Raw genomic sequence first — 16,601 nt, 5'->3', positions numbered from 1 at the left:
CATTGTATCCACCAATGAGTGCTAAAATCAGTTGGCAAAAGTTTGATGAAAAACAGGATCTTTGCATGGTCTAAAAGTATTTCTCCCAAGATAAATTACAAAGTGAGAAATAGTAACATTACAATAGAGAAACCCAGCAGAACCCAAGTTAACCGAGTGATCAAGGTTAACATTACCGGTAATGTGACATATCATGTACTCCCTGTTATGATGTACTTAGAAAGGCATGTTTCTGTAGTATTCTTGTGAAAAATACATAACCTTGAACTAATCATGAGAAAGCATCAGATAAATTGAGGGACATTCTACCAAATAACTTAACCATTACTCATTGAAAATGTCAAGGTCATAAAAGACAAGGAAAGACAGGAACTTTCACTGACTAGAGGAGACTAAGGAAAACACGACAGCTAAATACAATGTGGGCTCCTAGATTGGATCTGGAACAGAAATAGGACATTAGTGGGAAATGTCCTATTCCAAATAATAAGGTCTATAGTTTAGTTAATAGTATCATATCAGTTTTAATAATTGTACTGTAATTATACAGGATGTTAACATTAGGAGAAAACTGGGAGAAGGATAGATAGAAACTCTTTGTACTATTCTTGAAACTTTCCTATAGTCCAAAATTAAAGTTAAAATCTTTTAAAACATAATAAATTTTTTTTTTAAGTTTAGTAATGTTTACTGTACAGACTGACAATAGTGCCTTTACTCATGACCTATATCAGATGACCTTTGTCACATAAAACAGGCCTAGTATCCTGGGGGAAGAAGAGAGTTCAGCTTCTCAAACAAGAAAGGATTTATAATGGAGCTTTTATGCTTTGATTGGCAAAATATTGTGATGTATTGCAGTTTATATGGCACAATTTAGTGGTATACACATTCTATCATGTATTTTTATCTGAGTCTCAAAAAATAGATAAGAGGTTTAAGAGATTCTGTCATTGGTGAACCTTCTTCCAGATAAGATGTTTGGCTCATAAGAGTAGTATGACTTGTGCAATTTATAAATAATATACATAAATTTAAGGTGCATTCTCAGTTTTGTTAACTGAGGAGGTGAATGTTTAACAAAGTTTGAAGAACTCTGCTCCGAAGATATATTTTACTCTTAGAGATTTCCAAAGTCCAGAATTAGTAAGCTGACTTACTGAGACTATTTTACTGCTAAAAGATAAAATAGGGAAAACTGTGGGCACAGTGGAGTTGGACTTTTGCTTTAACAAGCTAAGAGATTCACAAATACAGTGGGCAGTGGCAAGGGTAAGGAAGAGAAAACTAGATTTAGGATGAAAAGAAGATATCATGTCCTTTTTTTTTTTTTTTAATGGAAGACCATATAAATAACATTTAGCTGTGGTAGGACATAACTTTTACTACAAACTTAAGTAAGCTGTGAGTGAGAAATGATACTTGGAAGTATATATCTGGGGTGCAGCAAGAGTTTCCTTTTGTGAAAATGGTGTAGATTCTTATGATAACGATTTTATCCCCTTTACTCCCCCCCCCCAAAAAAACCCTAAAATGTTATAAAAGGCAAAGAGCCTATGATTCTGTGTTCTTTGTATTCCTCTGACCTTGCAGATTCCTCGTTCTATGTGGTCTATTGAGACCATCAAATCTGTGGAATAAGAAGAAGCTTAAGGAAGCCCATGCCCATTCACTTTATACTTGATTTTGTATTTATTCTCTACAGTGCGTGTTAGTAGCGAAATAGTAAACCAAAGTGAAAGCAACATAAACAATGGTGTAAGTCTTCATTCTTGCCAGCCTTTGAACCAGCTAGGTCTAAGCCTTCCAGAAAAAGAATCATTTTTTCTCTAATAATTTTTTAACCTTTGGTGTAAAATGTGTTTTTCTGTGGACTGTAAATTTAAAAAAGATTACCTAATTGCTCAATTGTTAATGCAGTTCTTATTCCCTTTGAAGAGTGAAGAATCATTCATTTATGAAATATTTATTGATTTGCCTTGTGTGGTACCATGGTAGATGAATACATGCGTGAGATATAGTGCTTAGTCTCAAGGAAGACACTGGCTTGGTACAGCAGTATACAGTGGAGATACAATAGGGAGAGTAATTCATGTCCTTGATTCTCTTGTCATCTTTAACCTCTTTTATGGGACTCAGGAGTGTTGAAATTGAAGACCAAATGAGCCTCAAGATACTCCTTCAACAAATATTTACATTGTATCCCTCCATACTAGATTGTTTACTCACAAAGAACAGTGTCTCCTTATATTAATACTCTGAGCAGGTCTCATATTTATATGTCTTGATAATTGATTTTAGTAACTTTACTTTTAAAAATGAAAGATGACCTTTAGTTAAAATATGGCTCTGTGTCTCTGCAGCTATCTTATTATTTTCTATGTAAACAACTCTTTTTAATAATTAATTCAGGCCAGCTGAAAGACTTGTGTCATTATTCATCAGTCTTGCATGGTAGAATATATCAGTAGATTGTATAAGAAGTGGGAGCTGGATGAAGTGGAATGGGAGTGGAATGTCTGGGTACAATTGATATAGAATATTTATTGTATTGGCAGTCATGGTTATGGTCGTTATCAGTGATTCCTGATTGGCATACATTTTTAAAGATTTGTTCCCTTTTTCTGAAAATATTCAAAAGCCTCTGAATCTTTTCTACCTTACTTTACTTAACAAGCTGTTCTCTGACCTGTCTCTCTTTTTTCACCTCACAATTGTTAAGAAATGAAGCAATGGATATAGTATTTTATCATTGCAATTTAAAATTAGCATATACTACTATGCTATAATTCCCATAGTACTGTTTGTCAAATTTTTATGTCTCTAATTTTATTTCCTAGCTTAGGGGTTCTTAACCTGGTATACTTGCCCAAAACATACTTCCCCAAAAGTTCATGGTTAGGATTTCATGGGTTCATGAATTTGAATGGGAGAATAGTTTACATTTTTATTTTCATTAACCCCTACTTGAAAATTAACATTTTCTTCAACAATAAATGTAGACAGCAAACAAGTGGTATTAGTAATACCTGTTTCAGTAGTAGAAATCAAACATTTTTCTGTCGTATTAGATATTGAATTGTTTGCTGTCTCACTACTTTGAAATTATGGTAGATTTTAGATTTACTGTAGATCTTATATTTTAATGCCTTAAGAAAGAATCGTATCTATTGCTGTATCTCAATTCTTTTTTAAAAATTGACAAGTATACACTGTATTTCAATATAGTTTCTTTTCTATGTATTTATTCATTTTAAAACATGATTTTGAGAAGGAGCCCATAGGCTTCACCACACTGCCAAAGAAGTCTTTTCACAAAAATAGTTAAGAATCTTGTCTTCCTCCTTAACTATTTGATCTTCATGCTGTCCCCAGAATGTCCTACCTTAAGAACTGTGTCCTTAGATTTTATATATAAAAATATGTGTATATATACATACGTATACCTATTCTTTTTTTTTTCCCCCCAGATTTCATCTCCTCTTGGGGCTTTAACACTTAACCTTTATTTAGATGAGCCACAACCTCTTTCCCAGTTCAATGTTGTTTTCTAGACATATCCGCAGATACACTGCTGGAAGAATTTTAAGTTTAGTGAATCTAAGACTAATCTTATTTTCCTTTGTAAACTTGTTCTTTTTCTTCCTACCTCCCCATTAATTAGTGCCATTGACTCTTTCCTACTCACTTAGAATTAAAGTACCAGAATCATTTTTGATTCTTTGTTCTTTCTTACTACTTCCTCTGAAAGGAGTTATGCATAAGTAGCTAAGTATTATTAATAGGACTGCTGTGAACATTCTTATATACGTCTTTTTGGATGTCTGCTTTATTTCTCTTGAAAATTTATTTCTCTCGGAAAATACACCTAGGAATAGAATTGCTGGGTCATTGGGTCTGTGTGTGTTTAAAATTTATTAGAAACTGTCAAACCATTCTCCAAAATGTATTATTTCAGTCTCATTAGTAATGTGTGAGAGTTCTAGTTGCTAGAACTCTCCCTGTCAGCAATTAGTGTTATCAGGCTGTTACTAGCTATTCTAGTGGATGTGAAATGCTATCACATTTTGCTTTAAATTGCATTTTCCTGATGACTAATTATGTTGAGCACTTTTTCAAGTTCTTATAGACAATTTGTATATCTTCCTCTTTAAAGGACCTGTTCAAGTCGTTTGCCTATTTTTAATTGGATTGTTTGCTATCTGTTGTTGACTTGTAGGTGTTCTTCCTAAATTCTGGATAGAAGTGCTTTTTTAAGATAAATACTGATGTTTTGTGGGGTTTTTTTGAATAGTGCTTTAAATTTGTTGAAGTGCCTTTATACCTCCTCCTACTTAATTTGTTGGGTAGATTAACCTTGTGATGTTGAAGACATTAGTTTTGACATTCTGCATACAGTAGGTAACGATCCTAGACACACAGAAGGAACTAAGCAAAAACTAAGAAAAGAAGAAGGGGATCTCTGGAAAGATTGAGAGATGGTTGGCAACTTTACTTTTTGCATGGGTTATACAGATTGTATGTTTTAAATGTTTTGTAGAACAAATTAAGGTTTAGACCCGTTTATAAAATGGAATAAAATTATATTCACAAGATCATTTTAGGAGCCATAAAAAGTATTAAGTCATAATGTCCAGGTAGTCAGTAGAGGAATAGAAATTTGAAGTTGTAAGGTTAAAGCCTTCTTTTAGTCTTGCCACATATAAGTATATAACCTCATTTGAAGATGATACTAAAATTCTAAACATGTAGCAAGTGTGTAAATGTGAGGCCCATGTCGAATGACTCTCCTGGCTGTTTTCATGTTAGCTGTAAAACTAGACCAGACTTCATTCTACTGTATTACCCTTTAGTTCTTTTACTTATTTGAAAAATATCTAGCTAGGTTTATTAATAGATAAACTGATAATTAATATAATGACTTATAAATTTTCTTTTTATATGGCTTAGCTATACTACTCTTAGTTGTGGGGGGAAGTTTGTATATCTCTTGTTGTTCTGTGTGTCATACTTGTTAATACGTTTCTTTGGAGAATTATGGAAAAAAGGAAAAGAAATCTAAGTCTTTAAAGTTTTCCATTTATTGCCTTTATCACAGAAGATTTGGTAAGATAAGGATGAAATCATTAGTGAAAATCAGGTATTTTTTTATTAATCTGAGAGATTCTGTAGCCATACTGTTCTTACATTCTACTGTGATGGATGCTTTAAAAATAATCTTTATTTTGAGATACTATCATCTTCTGATTATATAATGCAATGATTGTGGAAGATAAAATTTCTTTATTAATAGACCCTTCTTTTTTAGTGTCTTTCTCTAGTTGTCTATTATAGTATGGATGCTAGAGTTTGTTTTTTTGAGATGTACCTAACAGTGGAAGTATATTACAGCATACTAGAAAGACAATTGTAATAGAGTGTTGGTAAAATTTGTCAGAAACTTTAAAATGACTGGAATATCATTCCAAAGCAGTGCTATTTTCCCATTAAGGAATAGGCACAAGGAATAAGAGATCCAATTTAAACTGAGGGATGAATATCTCTGAATTGTTCAGGGGAATTACAAGTGCATCTAATAGGAGGGTACCTCAGAAAGTTTGTGGAAAAATAGAATTAAAAGATAACACAAATATTTCCGTGAACTTTTTGAAGACTCCATGTATATGTTATTTTATAAATTCTTTAACCCTATATGCAAATTGTATGACTATAAAATTCATATAATGAATTATGAAATTATTATAAAGTCGTGTAAAATGGCCCATGGATACTGAGCATATTGGCATATAACATTTGTTTACTCTATTTTATGTACTGTATATACTTCTTGTGGTAATTGGGAACCTTCTACAATATCATATGTAAAGAGAGGTTTGGAGTTGGGAGATACTGGAATGATTTTTTATTATTAAATGATTATACCACCCCTACTAAGAAAACTATAGAGAAAGACATTTCAGTCAGTATGACTCCTGAAACTTGGCATGTGTAGAATTAGAAACACATGCACAGAAAGAAAAATGATGCATCAAAGTTTTCCTCCCTCAGCCTCTTAAAAAAAAAAAATAGGTCTCCCTATCTATTTGAACTCTCATTATCTCATTATTAAATTCAGATAAATTTTCCAATAAATTTTTTTGCTATTAAAAACTCAGGAACCAAATAGATTTAGATTCTGCAAATGCCATTGCATAGTTGAGTAACCTATGTGAACTCAAAACAAAATAGATTGGAATAATACAAGCGATACTTGTACTAGTGTTTTTGTTAGTGAGACCACATGGTCTGGCAGAAAGAATACTGATCTGGGAAATAGGAAACCAATGTTCTAAGCTCTGCCACTATGTCTGACTTGATTTTTCTGGATGAGATTGGATTAGATTTTGTCTAAATCTGGTAGATCCAAAATTCTAGTGGTCCTGAAAGGTGGATCAAAGTCCAGAAGCTATTTTTAACTTCTCAGAAAGCCTTAAAAAGTCATACATTTACCTGCAGTAACTGTAGACCAAATTAAAAAAAATTATATTTGGATCAAATTGATATTACTGTTTCTTCATGAAATTTTCCAGACCAACCTACTCACCTCTTTACCGACATGTCTTTGAATTAAAAATAGGGAATTATGAAAGTGAAATCACTATGCTATATATTTTCCAAGATGTATTTCCCAAGGTGTAGGTGAATAGTTTACTCTTACAAATTAAGATTAATGCATTTATTTCTGGACAAATCAAAGATCTATCAATGGCCATATTTTTCTATTTTTTCACAATAATGTGTAATAGACTTTCAGGGGATTCACTTTCAAGATTGGTTTTCATTTACTGTGTACATGGACTTAATTTCATTCCATGCCTTTTGTTTTTCAAGTACAGTTAAATTATGTTCCAAAAACTTTTAGATTAATTCATTTGGAATTCCCAGTAGTATTTTTTCATGGAAATAAGTGTTAAATATAATTCTTTTCCAGTGTGCAAAGCCTATAACATTAATTCTCCAAATCTGGAGAAAACAAATTATCAATGATGACAGCACTGAAATAATACAAATCAAGTATATTACTCTTCTTTCCAGATACTGTTTTTTCTCCTTTCTCTTCCCATCCCCACCAAAGTGGCAGTATGTAGTACTGGGACTTCAGTAATGGATAAAGTGCATAATAACCAGGCACCTGTAATATCACTTTTAAGTGATCTAAATTAAGATCGGGGAAGGCATTATTTTATAAGTCAGGGTTACTTTATTCTCTATAAAACTGTATATTGAGTATATATTGAGTATGTCAGTGTGAATGCTCGTGGGTGGGTGATTAGTTGTTTGGTGGGTAATTAATGTGTTTTCATTCTGTGTTTTTTAGAAAGACATAATACTATGTTCTGTCACAACCCGAGGAGAAAATAAAATTTAAAATACCTCAATACAATATTTAGTGACTGCTTTTAGTCTGTGGAGAAAGACAATTTACTAAAGAGATACTTGCTCACTAGTAGTCAAGAATTGTCAAGTGGATGTGCTATAGTTGTCAAAGTGTGAGCTGGAATTTCGTTTTTAAATAGCTTGATATAGCACCTTTTTGTATTTATTTAATGTCGAATTATTGTTTCTCCATAATTTTTCAGATCTACATTTCTACATTTCCATGATTATTTATCTTCTTATTGAACGATGTAAGTTGCAACTAAATTTAGTTATCTGTGACACGCCTTTCTCAGATCATCAATCATATTATTCATTAATGAATAAATAGGATCTCAAAAACACGTATTATCATCAAATCTAAATATTATGAATAGTATAATGCATCTTGTTATTCCTTATTCTAAAGGATCTCTGGTGCCATCTACTGAATGGTTTTTTTAAAGGAAAAAAAATACGTGAAATCGAATTATGGATTTTCACTTAATACCATTTTTTTCTTTTGTTTTAGTTTTATTTTTTAAATTAATAAACTTTACTTTTTAGAGCAGATTTATGTTTACAGAAAAGTTGAGCAGGGAGTAGAAAGAGTTCCCATGTGTAAAGAGTTCCATTCTTTCTCCACCACAGGTTTCCCCTATTATTAACATCTTTAATTGGTATGTTACGTTTGTTTCAGTTGATGAATCAATATTTATACATTACTGTTAACTAAAGTTCATACTTTACATTAGTATCACTTTATATGTGTTTTACAGTTCTGTAGGTTTTGCCAAATATAGTGTCATCTGTTTATCCCTCCCCTCACTACAACCCAATATCTGGCAAACACTGACCGTCTTACTGTCTCCATAGTTTTCCCTCCTCAGAATGTCATACAGTTGAAATCATACAATAGGTAGCCTTTTCAGATTCACTTCTTTAACTTAGTAATGTGTATTTAAGGTTTCTCCATGTATTTTCTTGGCTTAATAGTTCATTTCTTTTTATTTTATGAATAATAGTACATGCTATGATGTATCACAATTTGCTTCTTCATTCACCTATTGAAGGACATCTTTGTTGCTTCCAGTTTTTAGGAAATATGAATAAAGTTGCTATAAACATTCATAGGATATAAGTTTTCAATGTACTTACGTAAGTGCCTAGGAGCGCAATTGCTGGATATACAGTAAGACTGTTTTTAGCTTTGTAAGAAACTGCCAAACTATATTATATCATTTTGCATTCCCACCAATAATAAATGAAGGATACTATATCAATTTTTTTTCATGATTTGTGGTTTTGTTGTATCTAAAAAGTGATTGCTTATCCCAAAGTCTCCTAGATTTTAGCCTATGTTATCTTCTAGTGGTTTTATAGGTTTGTGTTTTACGTTTAGGTATGTGATCTATTTTGAGTTAATTTTTGTGAAAGGTATAAGGTCTGTGTCTTGGTTTTCTTCTTTGCATATGGATGTCCACTTGTTCCCCCAATGTTTTTTGAAAAGTCTGTTCTTTCTTCTTTGTTCCTTTATCAAAGATCAATTAATTCTTTGTGTGTGGTCCCATTTCTGGGCTAACTATTCTGTTCCCTTGATTTATTTGTCTGTTCTTTCATCAGTATCACACTGTCTTTTGATTACTGTAGCTTTATAGTAAGTTTTAAAGTTAGGTATCAATCCTCTAACTTTGCTCTTCTCTGCTTGTGTTGACTATTCTGTGTCTTTTGCCTTTCCATATAAACTTTAGAGTCGGTTAGTATCCACAAAGTAATATAGAGGGATTTTGATTGAGACTGTGATGAATCTATAGATCAAGTTGGAAAGAACTGATATCTTAACAATATTTTGTTTTTCTGTGTATGAACTAGGAATATATTTCCATTTATTTATAGCTTTTTAAAATTTCTTTTACCGAAGTTTTATAGTTTTCCTCATATAGATCTTGTACATATTTTGTTAGATTTATACCTAAGTATTTCTTTTTTCTCTCTTTTTTTATGGGAGTTGTGGGTAAATAGTGTTGTATTCTTAATTTCAAATTTCATTTGTTCATTGCTGGTATATAAGAAAGCAATTGACGTTTGTATATTAAGCTTGTACCCTGAAACCTTGCTTTAATCACTTATAAGCTCCAAGACTTTGTCAGTTCTTTGGGATTTTCTTCATGGACAGTCATGTGAACAAAGACAGTTTTATTTCTTTCTTCTCAATCTGTATACCTTTTATTTTATTTTCTTATCTAATTACATTACCTAGGACTTTCAGTACAGTGTTGAATGGGAGTGGTGAGAGAGGACAGTCTTGCCTTGTTCCTAATCTAAGAGGGAAAGCAGCTATTTCTCACCGTTAAGTATGATGTTAACTGTAGGTTTTTTGTAGTTGTTCTTTATAAAGTTGAGGAAGTTCCCCTCTATTCCTGATTGCTGAGAATTTTTATTATGAATGGGTGCTGGGTTTTTTCAAATGCTCTTTCTTCATCAATTGATATGATCATATGATTTTTCTTCATTGGCCCATTGATAATGATGGTACACTAATTGATTTTGAATGTTGAACCAGCCTTGCATACCTAGCATAAATCCTGTTTGGTCATGGTGTATATAATTCTTTTCATACATTATTGGATTCATTTTGCTCATATTTGTTGAAGATTCTTGCATTCATGTTCATGAGAGACACTACTCTGTAGTTTTCCTTTTTTGTAATGTGTGTCTGGCTTTGGAGTTAGGGTAATGCTGTCCAGAATGAATTAGAAAGTATTCCCTCTGCTTCTATTTTCTGGAAGAGATTTTAGGGAATTAGGATAATTTCTACCTTAAATGTTTGATAGAATTCACCACTGAAACCATTTGGTCTGATGCTTTCTGCTTTGAAAGATTACTAATTATTGATATAATTTCTTTAATAGATATAAGCCTCTTCAGGTTATCTATTTCTTCTTCTGTGAGTTTAGGTGGATTGCGGCTTTCAAGGAATTGATCCGTGTCATCTAAGCTATCAAATTTGTGGGCGTAAAGTTTTTTTTATAATATTCCTTTATTATCTTTTTAATGTCCATGGGATCAGCAATGATGGCTCCTCTTACATTTCTGATACTAGTAATTTATGTCTTACTTCTCTTTTTTGGTATCCTGGCTAGAGATTATCAATTTTAATAGTCTTTTCAGATTAAAAGACTTTTCAGATATGATTAAAAAGGCATAGAATATAAACTGGATTCCTTATTCTGATCTAAAGTATCTTTCATGCCATCTACTTACTCAATGATCTTTTAAAGGAAGAAAAAATTTTTTAATAATATCATGGATTTTTTTCCCTTGATTCAATTTTTGCTGTAATTCTTACTATAAGCTTTAAAAAGACCTTATTTAACATTGCAATGTAGAAACATTCTGGTAAGCAGATAGAGGTGCTTCTTTTCAGGTTGAATGACCTTGGCTCAAGGAGAGTTTTACTTTGGGGATTTAGCCATCTCTACCTTTGTCCTATGAAGATACAATAGTAAGTCTCCAGGAACTGTCATGAGATTATGTTTGATGTTAGTATGTTGTTCTACATATTTGGTCGGTCTTTTACAAGTGTTTATTTTTTTTCCAGCCATGCACCTTTTCAAGAAGTTCTTTATGAAGAACATTAGGTGGATTTGAATTTTTATTCTATCTGATAATCTATGTCTTAATTGGTTTGGAACTAATATATACTTTTCCTTGTCAAAGTCTAAGGGTTTACATGCTGTTGTTTTTTGGTAATACTGGAATTATACTATTGTACATCCCTTTTTATTAGAGTAAATAATTAACTTTAGACTTTGACAAGGAAAAGTATGCATGTGAAAATGTCTTGGCTAAGGAGTAAAAGAATAGATGTAGATATGTTAGTTGCAAAACAGTAGAAGAGAAAAAATAGTATGGAAAAAGAATAATTTCAAAAGAAAAACTGAGATACAGACAAAGCAAAAAAATAAAAAGAAATGAAAATACTAGTTATCTAAATAGATGTAATCTGAACTCTCCAATTAAGACATAAGCTACCAGATAGAATAAAAATTCAAACATATGACTTGTAAAGACAAAAGAAGTATCAAGAGGATTTTTAAATCATGAAGAAAGGGTAATGTTCACCAGAAAAACTATGGCAGTTCTGAATGTGTGGATCAAAATGACATAGCCTAAAATATATGAAGCAAAAATTGTCATATGTACAAAGAGAACACTGTAGAGGAAGAGTTTAAGATTTGATAAGTCAGACACACCTAAATTTAATAAGAGAGATTTGAACAACATAGCTCACAGATTTGATCTCAGGGACATATACTCAATAGAACCCTAATACCATCCGTTGTAAAATACAGATTCTTTTTAGTATACTTGAAATTTTATAAAAATTGCTCCATTATGGGCCATTATGAAATTATCAACAAGTAACAACTGGTATCTTACAGAGATGTATTCCTTGACCACAATTCAATTAAGATGGTGATCAGTAACAAAAAAGATAAATAAAAATATGTATATGGAAATTATAAGGAATTTTTAAGTAATTCATGGGATAAAGAGGAACTTGTAATGGCTATTAGAATATATTTTATGATATTAAAAATATATTTTAAAATTCATAGGAGTAAGCTAATGTAGTAGGAGGTAGTCTGTACCTTTAAATGCTTATGTTATAAAGAAAAGATTGGAAATTTAATTAGTGAGCCAAGGATCTAAGTGAAGGAGTTAAAAAAAATTAATCCCAAATAAGTAGGAGAAAGGTGAATAGAGGAGTTATGAGCAAAAATCATTGAAATAGAATGCAAAGATAAACAAGATCGATTTTTTAAAAAATTATTAAAGTCAAAATGTTATAATATCCGAGTATCTGAAATTTTACATTCTCAAATTCTAGGAATTTTTCCTGTACCTTTTTGTCCTACTTCCTTTTCCTATCCTCATACTGTTGGGAAGTATTAATACCTTCTTCGTTCTCTTTAGTCTCATAGCCGTCTTCTAATTAATTAGCTATTATAAAATGCTTCCCATATTTTGCTTATTTTTAAAGGTTTTGATCTAGAAAGACTACCCAAGTTATTGCCTTGTCTGATTTTTTTCTCCTGATAGGGATTACAGGAAAATAGCTATATTATATAAAAATTAAATAATCAGCCTATTGCTTTTTGAGGATGATGTGACAGGCACTGGGTAAGTACTTTTATTCCTTGAAACAACTCTTTTAGACACTATTACCAGAACCACTTTACAGATAAACTGTGCCTTACAAAGTAACTTGCCTAAAGTTACAGAACTTATAATCAGCAGAGCTGGAATTTAAGTCCAAGTATGTCTGACTATGAAGATTTTCTTCCAGCCATTCTTCCATATTGCCTCCGATTATACTATTTATGATGGGATAAAAATATATTAGATTTCTGTAGGATGGTGGTTCTCTAAATATGGTACATGGAACCCTGGGATTCCCAAGACTCTTTCAAGGACTCTACAAGCTCAAAACTGTTTTTTTATTATAATTCTAAGATTTTACTTTTTACTTTTGCTATGTTGATATTTTGCACTGATGGTACAAAAGCAATGTTGGTTAAAATTGCTGGTGCCTTATGAATCATGCCAGTGGCAATAAACTATATAAACTATATCTAGTAGTCCTTGTGTTCTTCATCACCACACACATTGAAAAAAAGGGCAGTTGCCCTTAATGAAAGAAGAAAAATTTTAAATATATTAAATTTTAACTGAGACATTTAAAAAACTATTCAGTGCAATAAAATGCAAAGTACTCATAAAATACTTCTGTTGCATACCAAATCACATTGGTTGCCTTGAGGAAAAACACCTGTGTGATTTGTTTTTTGAGCTGTGAGCTGAACTAGCCATCTTTTTCATAAACGCCATTTTAATTGGAAAGAATGACAGACAAACTATTGTTATTCAGTCTTAAATAATAGTCTAACTGAATAGCAATCATTTTTTCAAAAATTAATGAAGTCAACTTGTGTCTTCAAGGAAACCCTCTGATTGTATTTTTTGCCAGTGATAAAATTCAAGTTTTCAAGTGGAAATCAAAATTTTGGAGGATTTCTCTGCCACTTTGTGCTTTATAGCTTTCCAATACATAGTGTTTCTGATGAGTTTGGTGATATTTTTGCTCTTGTATATTAAAATGTTTTAGTATTAAGAAGATCTTTATATCACAGCAAAACATTTTCCAGAAGACCAAGGTATAATGTTAGAAAATCGTTCATGGGTAAAAGATTCATTCAAAGTGTAAGAGAGACCAAAGGATTTTAGTGTAAAAGAGTATGAAATCTTCATTGATATCATTTCAGATTCCACATAGCAACTAATTTTTAAGAAACTACTACTTGTCAAGTTCTGGTAAAGTGTCAAAGAATAGCCTACATGCCTGAAAGGACTATTAAAATACACCTGTCTTTTCCAACTACAGTCTTAGAGACACAAGATTTTCATCACGTACATCAACCAAAACAAAATATCAAACAGACTGAGTGTGCAGAAGTAGATATGAGGATCTTCCATTAAACCAAATGTTAAAGAAATCTACAGTTATTAGATAATGCTTCTTTTCTTGCTAAATTCTTTCTTGAGAAAATTACTTACTTTTCATAAAAATATGTATGGTAATGTAATAGGCTTATTATTGTTATTTTCAAGTGAATATATCCTTTTTCCAGGTTTCTCAGTTTTAATTTTGAACCCACATAAACAGAAGCTCTTTGGTGTCCTCAGCTTTTAAGGTTGTAAAGGGTGAAATTGAACCTATTTATAATCTTATACTCTTCTTCCTGTAGAAAGAACACAGATTAATAAGGAGAGAAAAGAAAATCATACATACTCCATTTCTATAGCATAATTAGAAAAACAGAATAATTCAGATTTCAAAATAAATACCCACGTTCAACAGCACTAGAAAGTCAGTTGGAGATGGTGCAGAAAAGATGAGAAGGTAGTTGACACAAATGTGTTATAACATATTTTAATTAACTCCTGGGGGGGGGTGTAAAAAAAAGAGCCCCACATTGAATGGGGAAATACTGAAGTCTGAATACTAGGTACTAGAGAATAAAAAGAAAGGGTCTTGAGAAGAGCACAGATCCAGCAGTGGCAGTCTTGGCAAGATACTTTTATGGAACAAACTTGGCAAAGAAAACTTCAGACACTCTCAAGGTTGGAGAGCCAGGAAGTTTATTATGCTAGCAGGACCCAGGTGAACTCACGTTCCAAAATCCTGGGACTCTGAATGCAGGGAGTGCTGCAGTTTTATACTTTTTTAGGCAGGCATGCAAGCTTTCTTACTGGCCCTGCCTGTATCTAGGCAGAGTTACACGAACTAGGGACTTAAGTAAGCAGATGTACAGAAGCAGGAAATGCAGTTAGGAGAACTTTGTAAATTTAACAGGCAGCCTCTCCGAATTCATGTGACTCAAACTGGCAGGCAGCAGGATTACAGAAGCTAAAGATGTGAACAACTGATTAACCACCAAACCAACTCTCAGGGGCCCCTCTGCAAATGAACACATTCCAGCTGCAAAGTTACATAAACAAAGGGCCTTAGCTAAAATCTTTCTTTAGACCCCAACAATACCACTTCTTTGGTAATTTGGAAGGGATGTTGCATGGACTCCTGATAATAAATAGAAGGAAGAATTAATAGTCCTGTAGAAAGAAAAGAAAATTACAAAATCAAAAGCACACCAACCCTTCCATTCACTCCACTATTAAAAATGCACCAGTAGGGCCGGCCCCATGGCTCACTCAGGAGAGTACGGTGCTGGTAGCACCGAGGCTGCAGGTTTGGATCCTATATAGGGATGGCCAGTGCGCTCACTGGCTGAGCATGGTGTGGACCACACCATGCTGAGGGTTGCGGTCCCCTTACCCGTCAAAAATAAAATAAAATAACAAAAATGCACCAGTAATTAAAGAAACTCTACTATACTAGCATAAGAGGGTTCTTTTCAACCAGATTTTTTCTGTATACAACAGTTTTTCATATGTAACAGTAATTTCTGGTCTGGAAAAATAAGCTAATTCAAAATGAACAGATAAGGTACACATGAAGAAAAAATGCATTGTCAACTTGTGAAAATTCTATCAAAACAAAACAGAAAAACCACCAAATAGAAGAATGCTATATCATAACACTCAAAGGTGAATTATACTGTTCTCAAAAGAAGATTTACAGATAGATATGATAAAACACCTTATACAAAATTCAGAAACTCAGAAAAGAAATAGACAAAAAAGAAGATGGGAATTGAGAATTGACCAAATTCAGGAAATTCAGGGGAAAAAACCTATCTTGGAAATAAAGACTTAATTTCAGAATACCCAAAGGAGAATAAATTTGACTGAAAATATAATAAGGGTCTTTGGAGGAAAGTATAAAAATGGCTGAGAGGATAAAAATGAAACAAGAAAGTAAAAAGGAAGAGAAAGAAAGTGATTGCTACAGGTGTTAGAGCAAAAAAAAAAAAAAAAAAAGTCCAACACATGTATATTTGGAACCCTAAAGAAGAAAACAATATAGTCATGTACTACATAGTGACATTTCAGTGAATGATGAACCACATATATGACAGTGATCAGAGCAGTAGACAATACTGTATAGCCTAGGTGTGAGTAAGCTATACAATACCATCTAGGTTTGTGTAAGTACACTTTATGATGTTCACACAATGACAAAATCACCTAACAATGACATTTGTCATTTGTTAAGTGACATAAATGTAGTGGAACACAATTAATATTAAAACTATGATTCAAGAAAACTTTCCAGAAGTAAAATATTTACAGCTACATAGCCCACTATATATCTGGGATAACTAGCACACAATAGTTAATTTTGAGACGTTATGGTAAAACTAATAATTTTTTAAAAAGGAAGAAATCTTATAGGCCTCAAGATAAAAAGTCTAAGTCAAAAAGAATAAAAATCAGATGAATCATACTTCTTAACAACAGCATTTAAAGGAAGACAACCCCAGAACAACATTTTCAAAGAATTTAAGGAAAGAATATGTGAGCCAAGGCTTTTGTTTCTAGCCAAGTTGCATTTCAGGTATGAAGGTGGTCAAAAACATTACTAAACATGCAAGAATTCAGGAAGTACTGTATTTAAAGCCCTACTTGGATAGTCAACTGGGCCTGTAGTCAGCAAACATTTTCTGTAAAGGACCAGATAG

General features: G+C 32.3%; 1 protein-coding gene across 6 annotated transcripts in view; it reads left to right on the top strand.

Annotated features, from left to right (window-relative positions):
- The window catches only part of LCORL (ligand dependent nuclear receptor corepressor like), a 180,383-nt gene that overhangs the window by 90,751 nt on the left and 73,031 nt on the right, over positions 1-16,601 (top strand). The window lies entirely within an intron of this gene.

This window comes from Cynocephalus volans, chromosome 9, assembly GCF_027409185.1.
Source record: "Cynocephalus volans isolate mCynVol1 chromosome 9, mCynVol1.pri, whole genome shotgun sequence".
NCBI classification, from domain to species: Eukaryota; Metazoa; Chordata; class Mammalia; order Dermoptera; family Cynocephalidae; genus Cynocephalus; species Cynocephalus volans.
The sequence above is the reverse complement of the archived record's forward strand: the minus strand, read 5'-3'. Positions and strand labels throughout refer to the sequence as shown.